Source organism: Limulus polyphemus, unplaced genomic scaffold (genome assembly GCF_000517525.1).
Source record: "Limulus polyphemus unplaced genomic scaffold, Limulus_polyphemus-2.1.2 Scaffold2347, whole genome shotgun sequence".
NCBI lineage: Eukaryota > Metazoa > Arthropoda > Merostomata > Xiphosura > Limulidae > Limulus > Limulus polyphemus.
The window spans coordinates 46,530-54,170 of record NW_013667957.1 but is presented as its reverse complement, the minus strand read 5'-3'; the positions used below and the strand labels follow the sequence as shown (position 1 = coordinate 54,170).

General features: G+C 32.4%; 1 pseudogene; it reads left to right on the top strand.

The window, feature by feature from the left end:
* Positions 1-6,772, top strand: part of LOC106466696 — a 111,347-nt pseudogene extending 104,575 nt beyond the window's left edge.
* Positions 6,773-7,641: the final 869 nt, after the last annotated feature.

Genomic DNA, 7,641 nt, shown 5'->3' with positions numbered 1-7,641 from the left:
TCCAGAGGCTTGGTCATCATATCACTTGCCCACTTCTTTCGGGTCACTATGTTGGCAGGTCTTAATAAGGGCTTTTGTCTAGCTGCTCTGCAACGATAACCCAATCTGTGGAGAATCCGTTGTACAGATTTCGGACTCATCCCACCAACTTTGGCCACTTCTGCAGTCGTTAATCTGGGATCCATTTCGATGATCTTCTTGACAGCCCTTTTTGTCCTCTCCGATGGACCAGGACGACCCGGACGCTGCTCAGTTGTTTCCTTGCCGTACTTCCTGAACTGCACGATGATTCTGTTGACTGTCGAAAATGGGATTCCCAAATTCTGCGAAATTTGCCGCTGACTTATTCCACCATCTGCTTGACCAACTATCCTTCCTCTAATAAATCTAACAATTTGAGAGAACCTTGAGGTCTAGGCATGTTGTAGCACAAGATAATTAGTGTGCGGACCATTTTCATTTATATAGTGCTCTGTGAACACAAATTAGTTAGCATAAATCAGTTAAATGACGAAAAATTAGGTGTCTATTTACTTGTGACCACTCAGTGTATATAGAATCTGTCTTCTACTGCATAATTTGTGACCTTTGCACCCATAGAATATTCCTCATCTGATCATGAAAAACAGTGCCTTGTTTATATCCTAGGAACCATCTCCCCATCAGGATTAAATGATATTTCCTTCTGACAGTTTTTTGGTCAGTTACTATAACCTGAATGTTGTCCCCACACTTCTCTTTCTTTAATCAGTCACTTTTATTCATTTATCTGTATTGTTTATTTTGCGTACACGTTTTTCCAACAATTAACAAACATGAGATTCTGTTTCTCTTCTGGTATTGCTATTGAAATTTCTCGTTTAGTTTTTGTGACAACTTTAGGCACTACTACCCGATGAGGGACCTCAATCCAAAACATTTTTCATAATTTTAAAATATATGTGCTGTGTTTTTTTATCTACTGTCATTTATTTTAGACAAACAGTTAACTTTTTTTTTCAATGCACAGGATTCTAATTTTAAAGGTGCAGGTTAATTAAAAAACAAAAATAATCTTAAAGAATATTAAGTCTTTGCTTAGTGTAGGCACAAGTAATGAGTAAAAAATTAATTCAACAAATGTTGTGTATTGATTCATGCAGACAAAAATCGTGGATTAGTGTTTCTTTTTCTCGTTACTAATTAGGTTAAAGCACAGCATATGTAGACCAACTTTATTTAGATTAATTAGTATATTATGTATATTTTTGTAGATGCAGAACATTTTGATTGGCAGACTATTGTGGTTCTAAAAAATCAAGAACAGAGTTCCTACACTCTCAGTTATCAAAATCTGATTCCTTCAGCTCAGTACCAGTTTCGAGTACTAGCACAAAATGACTTTGGTATCAGTATTCCGGCTGTATCAGACCTGCTAATAACACCAGGTAGAGAAAGTTAACAAGTTTGTATATAAAGGCACAAACCATACTTTTATTTTAGAAATTTTCAATATATTTAATTTCCAGTTAGTTACTTTAAAAGTTATTATAATTATCCCCATTTTTAAGGATGTATTTTAAGTTGTTTCATAACTAGAAATAATTTATATGGTGTAAGGGAGCATATTTTGCTTTTTTTTTAATCATTGTTATTAATATCAAATTAGAAATTGTGCAACCTGAGTTGAACACAGTATTTATAGACATAACCCTTTATGATTTTAGCAAGATTTTCAGCTGAGGGCCTTGACAGCCGACCATTTTACAGAAAACCTTGGTTTCTGGTGACTGTGGCTTCAACAACCATTGTTGTAATTGTACTTGTCATAGCAGTACTTTATGTCAAGAGCAGAAATTACAGTTTTAAAGGTGAGTCTGATTCATTCGAAGAATCTAAAAAACAACATAGGGAAGTTCTCTGCAGATGTTTTCATCCTCTATAGTCTGTCCTCTTCCGTATATAACCTGATCGAGGTTACTCATTTTGCTATCTAAGCATAAAAATTCATGTAGTTTGTTTAAAAGCAAAGCCACATTGAGTTATCTGTTGTATCCACCATGGAAATTTAGGTCCACAATCTTACTGCTGCCCCACAAAGGGAAAAATCCATGTAGTAACATCTTTGTTACTGTAAAACAACTTTAATAACAATACTTTATAGTCAACATATTAAATAACAGGCACATTGAGAACTACAACTTGTAATGACTTACTAGAATGGGACTTTTGTATTAGAATTTATTTGCAAGTAAAGCTTTTAAATGCATCAATATGAACATTAACATGTGATTCATAACGAGTGTATAGACCAGATCACGATGCTGGATTTGGACCATACTGGCCTAGATAGTTCATATTGAACTACAGTTGTTTTGCTGTACAAAATTAGAGAAGATTTTCCAACTTCCAAAATAAAATCACAGGATCTATTGCTTTTTTGTTTGCTGCTCACTTTCAGGGTACACCTGCGAGAAGCTCTTTTGTTTTATGACTTTTCATTGTTTTAGTTAGAAAACTTTGGAAATTTCAACAGTAAGTTTCATTCACTCCTTCAATCATACGTTACAAACAGCTAAGATGGGTCTATGAATACGTAGCATATATTGTGAGATAATATATATAATTTTCATCATCTACTACATATGCATTTTTGTATTCTACAGAAAGTGTGTTACCATAAAAAACTTGATTCCATCTCTGTCATTTTTTTATTTCATGCTGCAGTCTTAACAATAAAAAGTAAGTAGTTACAAGGCAGCAGCAAATGTTTGTTGAAATATACGTTTCTGTGGCAACTAAAATGATTGTAGATGTGTATAGTCAAAAGATTCATTGAAGCTTTTAAATCTTATTTCATAATGTTAAAAGTAAATACAAGGATCACAAAAATTAATATTTAGGTGATTTGTAACAACTTGTTAGTTCAAACTAACATTTTATGTGTGGCACCATATTTTGCCTTCTTAAGTTAGACAGGTAAACTTTCTACCAAAATTTTACAAATATGCTTATGTAGACTGTCAAATAGAGGAAATTAATTTTGTATAGTGCTGACCTTCTTTCTTGTGTTAAATACATTTGCTCAAAGAGTGTGTCCCATTTTGATAGTTTTAGACAATTCTCACAGATGCTGTTAGTTTTTTGTGTATATATTGTTATATTCTCCCAATTGAAAGAATCCTCCTCCTTCAGAAATGTCATCTGATGTCTTCTTCACTCATCTATCTATGAATTGTTACTGTTGTTGTAAATATTAATTTTACTACATTCAAACTGTTCAGCAGCTTAGCCAAGTCAACTGTTCAGTTTTCACTTTGGACTTAAGATGGTCGTAGGGGCCTTCTTTTAGTGGATTTTTAGTAATTAGTGCCTCAGATGAACCCCCCACTCATCTACAAAATTATATTTTTGTACTTACACTTTCCATAAGTTTGATTTAAACAGCTGAAATGGCCAGCAATTTAATAAATATTTTATTGTAAAGAAAAAAAATTGTGTTGCCTTTTTTTTTTTAAGATTATTTGGAAAAATTCTATAAGCTATGATTAATTTTATATGTATTTTACAATTGAATTTCACCCGTAGGAGATATCGTGGGCTCTTTACCAGAGAGTCAGGGTAGCATAGATGATGGGGAGTTTGCTACCTTTGAACTACAACAGTCACAGCATGGTACTCTCCATAAAAAACCTCTTACAGGAAAAGGAAATATTCTCATTGTTGCAAAGTAAGTTGCTAAATTCTATTCTTTAAAATACGAGTGTGATAAGAACATATCTTAAACTGCAAACAAATAATATTAAAACATTTTGCTTATGAATAAAAGTAACTTGTTTGGTTTTTATAGATCACCTCCGAGACCTAGTCCCGCTGGGATTAGGTATTCAGACGAAGATGATATCAAGAGTTATGATGATAGAATTGATGAAAATAGTAGTCTGACAGAAAAGCCAGTAGAAGTTAGCTACTCTGATTCACAGGTAATAATTTAAGATTAGTTGCATAAAGGGGGTGGGAGATGTCTCTTTTTGTCAGTACATTATTGGATGACATCTGAGACTTAAACTAAAAACTTGTTTTTAATTTGGAAATGGTTTATATTTAACCTTTTCATCCAAAAAATAAGTACTGTACAATAACCAAATATGCAGAAGTCGATCTATTGTACCGACCTTGTATTGAGGAGAAGTGTTAACTATAAATGTAAACTTACTTTGTATATCTACATAAAACGTAGTAAGCAAGGGGTAAGTTGTTTAAGTCTGTTTGCAAAAACATCAGATGTATTACAAGAAGTTGGAGTGCAAGGTGATGTTCATGTGAAGAATAAAAATACTTTTGTCCATCATATTGCATGAGTATAACCTCTAGAATCTCCAAAATGCATATCAATAGTTTTTTCTGTATCCCATACCTGTGCACATTAAGGTTAAAAAATATCCAATATTTATACTTTAATAAAAGCATATCTATCTACCCTAGAAGACCAATATTGCATCTAAGTAACAAGAGTGGTGTTAGATTCTTTTCACTTTATAACTAATTTAGCAATTACAGGAATAAACTTTACAATATTCTTTTCACAAATACGAAACTACAGAATTCAATATGATTTTTATGAAAGCATTTCTTTAGTCTCATAATTTAAACTGTATATTTAACTCCACATTATGTGGGTGTATTGTTGTATAAGAATAACTCTTCACCCATAGGCCACTGGGAGTGATTCAGAAGGTGAGCCAACTCCTCACTCGTTTGTTAACCACTATGTTGATGTTAATAATGTCTCCTACCTGTCCTGGAAGCGACAGAAACCAGTCAGACCACCCAGTATTACAGAAAGCGAGTCAGAAGGAAATGCGATTGTCAGTCTCAATGGCGGACATGTGTTAATGAACAACTCTGCACGGTCACGAGCACCACTTCTGGGTCTGTCATCATTTATTTAGTATTCTATAGACCTGAACTGAAGATGAGAGCAATAACCTGTGCGACTAAGGTTAAGTGTTACCATCCTACTTTGGGCTGACAGGAAAAAAACAACAACATTTAGCTGTGTATTTATAATTATGAATAATTGATACTTGAAACCATCAGTACTTGGTGAAACTCCATAATTACAGAATTGGGGAAAAACAAGACAATTGTACATTTCACAAGTAAATCAGTTATTATGACCATGGTTTCACCATGTACGTGATGATCCCTTTACTGGCGAAACCATGGTTATAATAAATGATGTATTTGTGAAACGTACAATTGTCGTTTTTCCTCAATTTTATAATTAAGTCTTTAAGAGTTAATGGATAGAATTAGTGAAAGACCAGAAGTTGAGTATTTAGAAGATATCAATGGTCACAAAATATTCTTCAGTATCTATATCCTTCAAACCATGGTCAACTTGTTGATAATGTTCTATTTCCAAGTAAAAGTGTCATGTTTGAAAATGTATTTGCACACCATTTTGTTTTGTTTCTTTCTAACAAAGAAAAACAGGGGATACAAACTGTAGAATCTCTTATTTTAAGATTGAGTTTCTTCCCTCGTTGACTCGTAGCCAAAGAAAATCTTTCTTTTTTGTGAAAGTTCCAAAAGAAACTCATCAAAAGCCATCTTTCAAGACAATGAAAGTCTAAAGTCTTTTGGTTCATTCCAGTTAATTAATCAAGAAGAAAAGTTGATAGGTTTATAAATTAATATAGAGGGACATTAAAAGTTTACAGTAAATTATCTATTTTCTTAGCAAAACCAGATTTTGCCAAAAATTAAAAAAACAACAAAAAAAAACGTTATTGTGCAATTGTTTTCCTGCGATTATTTGAAACATGTGTACTTATTGTGATATTCTAAAGAGTACCTACATTTTATTTAACCTTAATCAGGTTTTAATCCTCAAGTTTATTTTTGTTTATAAATTTTTCATACAAGTTTGATTCTATCTTTCAAAAACTGATGCTACTCTCTGATTTAAACATCATTCAAGCTTTACTTATAATCTGGTTATTGAAATGGGATAAGAGTCAAAATCTTTAATTTTCTTTTGTAAATTTACTAGGAGCATGGGACAGAAATTTATAAACTTAATAATTAGAACCAATACTATGTTTCAACCACTGAAGCTACCTTATTCGAGCTTCTACCTTCAAATAATCACAGAGATGACATGTTTTATACTTTCAATCTTTATCCCATTTTAATAAATCATTTTCAGTTTTTATGGCAAGTTGTATGAAGTAGTATGTTACTATTGAGCTCTTTTAAAATATATACTATTATTACCTCTGTCTTAAAGAATATCTGAATGAAATAGAGGTACTTAATGGATATTTAGTCATCCTATTTATTTATTTACATTGTATAAAATTACCATTTTTAGTTAGTAGGAGTTTATTACAGTATGCACCTGTAAGGTACTTAGAAAAACTCAAAAGCAGTCTTTTGAAATCTATTGGAAAGTTCTTGTCTGTCCAAACCTTTACTTTAGTAATGATTATTTGATTAAATTTATGATATTTATTAGTAAAATATTAAAATTTATCACTTAAAGCTGATAAATATCACCTTTCAACCTGCTCATCTTCAGAAATATTGTGTTGTCCACAAACTAAATGTTAAACACTTCTTCGTGTTCATTGTAAATTGACTAATTTTATGTTTTATTGATTAAGCAGTGTCTATGTGTTCAACGAACTCCTAAACTTGAAATTGAATTTTTGCGTGGTACTATACTTGTAGTGTTTATTAAAGTATGTAGAAAAACATTCCATGAAAGAGAATATCCATGTGTACACAATGGTGTTCTCATATTTTCTTCTGTCCCAACAGGAACTATCAGCTATATATATATATATAAAAATTCCCGTCCTTAAAATGACTGTGTGTGTGTGCATTATTATCTACTCACAGAAAGGCATAATAATGATATCCACACCTACAGAGAATTTAACTTTGATAATTTGGTGGGCACTTTTTGGTGGGCACTTGTTTCCATTGCAAGGCCACTGAGTGATCAGGTAATATGCACGATAAAAAAGTAACTAAGTAAAAGACTCATTCACAAAACTGCCATCCAAACATTATTAGGTATTTTTGTTTTTTTAAAGTATAAACCACTTAAAACCTTAAGTTCAATGACCTTGGTCATCATCTATTCTTTCAATCAATTTTCTGTAAAATTATTTATGCTTATGCACGTGGTATTCAAAGTTAAAACCAACAAATAGATATCAAGGATTTGTTTAGCAGGGCATTAATAAAATAGACTCGAACAGAAAAGCTGAGATTGAATACAATTGTTCTAAAACATCAGTAACACTTCTACTAACAGTAGTGTGGCTTGCAAAAACAACAGTAAGACACTGTTTTTAAGATTCCAACCTCTGGCTGGTTTCCCTAGTTTATAACAACTGAGGACACAAGTTAATATTGATAGTTGAATTCCACAAAATCAAAAGAAGAATTTTGACTTGCAACTAACTTTGATGAGGATTAATTTCAGTCCTAAGCTGCTTATCATTAGATCAGCCACACTGATAGAACAAGGAGGGTGGGGGATCAAACTTCTTCAACTTTGTGAACTTACTACATGGGCACATTAGCCAAGCCACTTCTGACCAACTTGATTATCACAGACATCATAAGAGAAGATATGAATGTTCT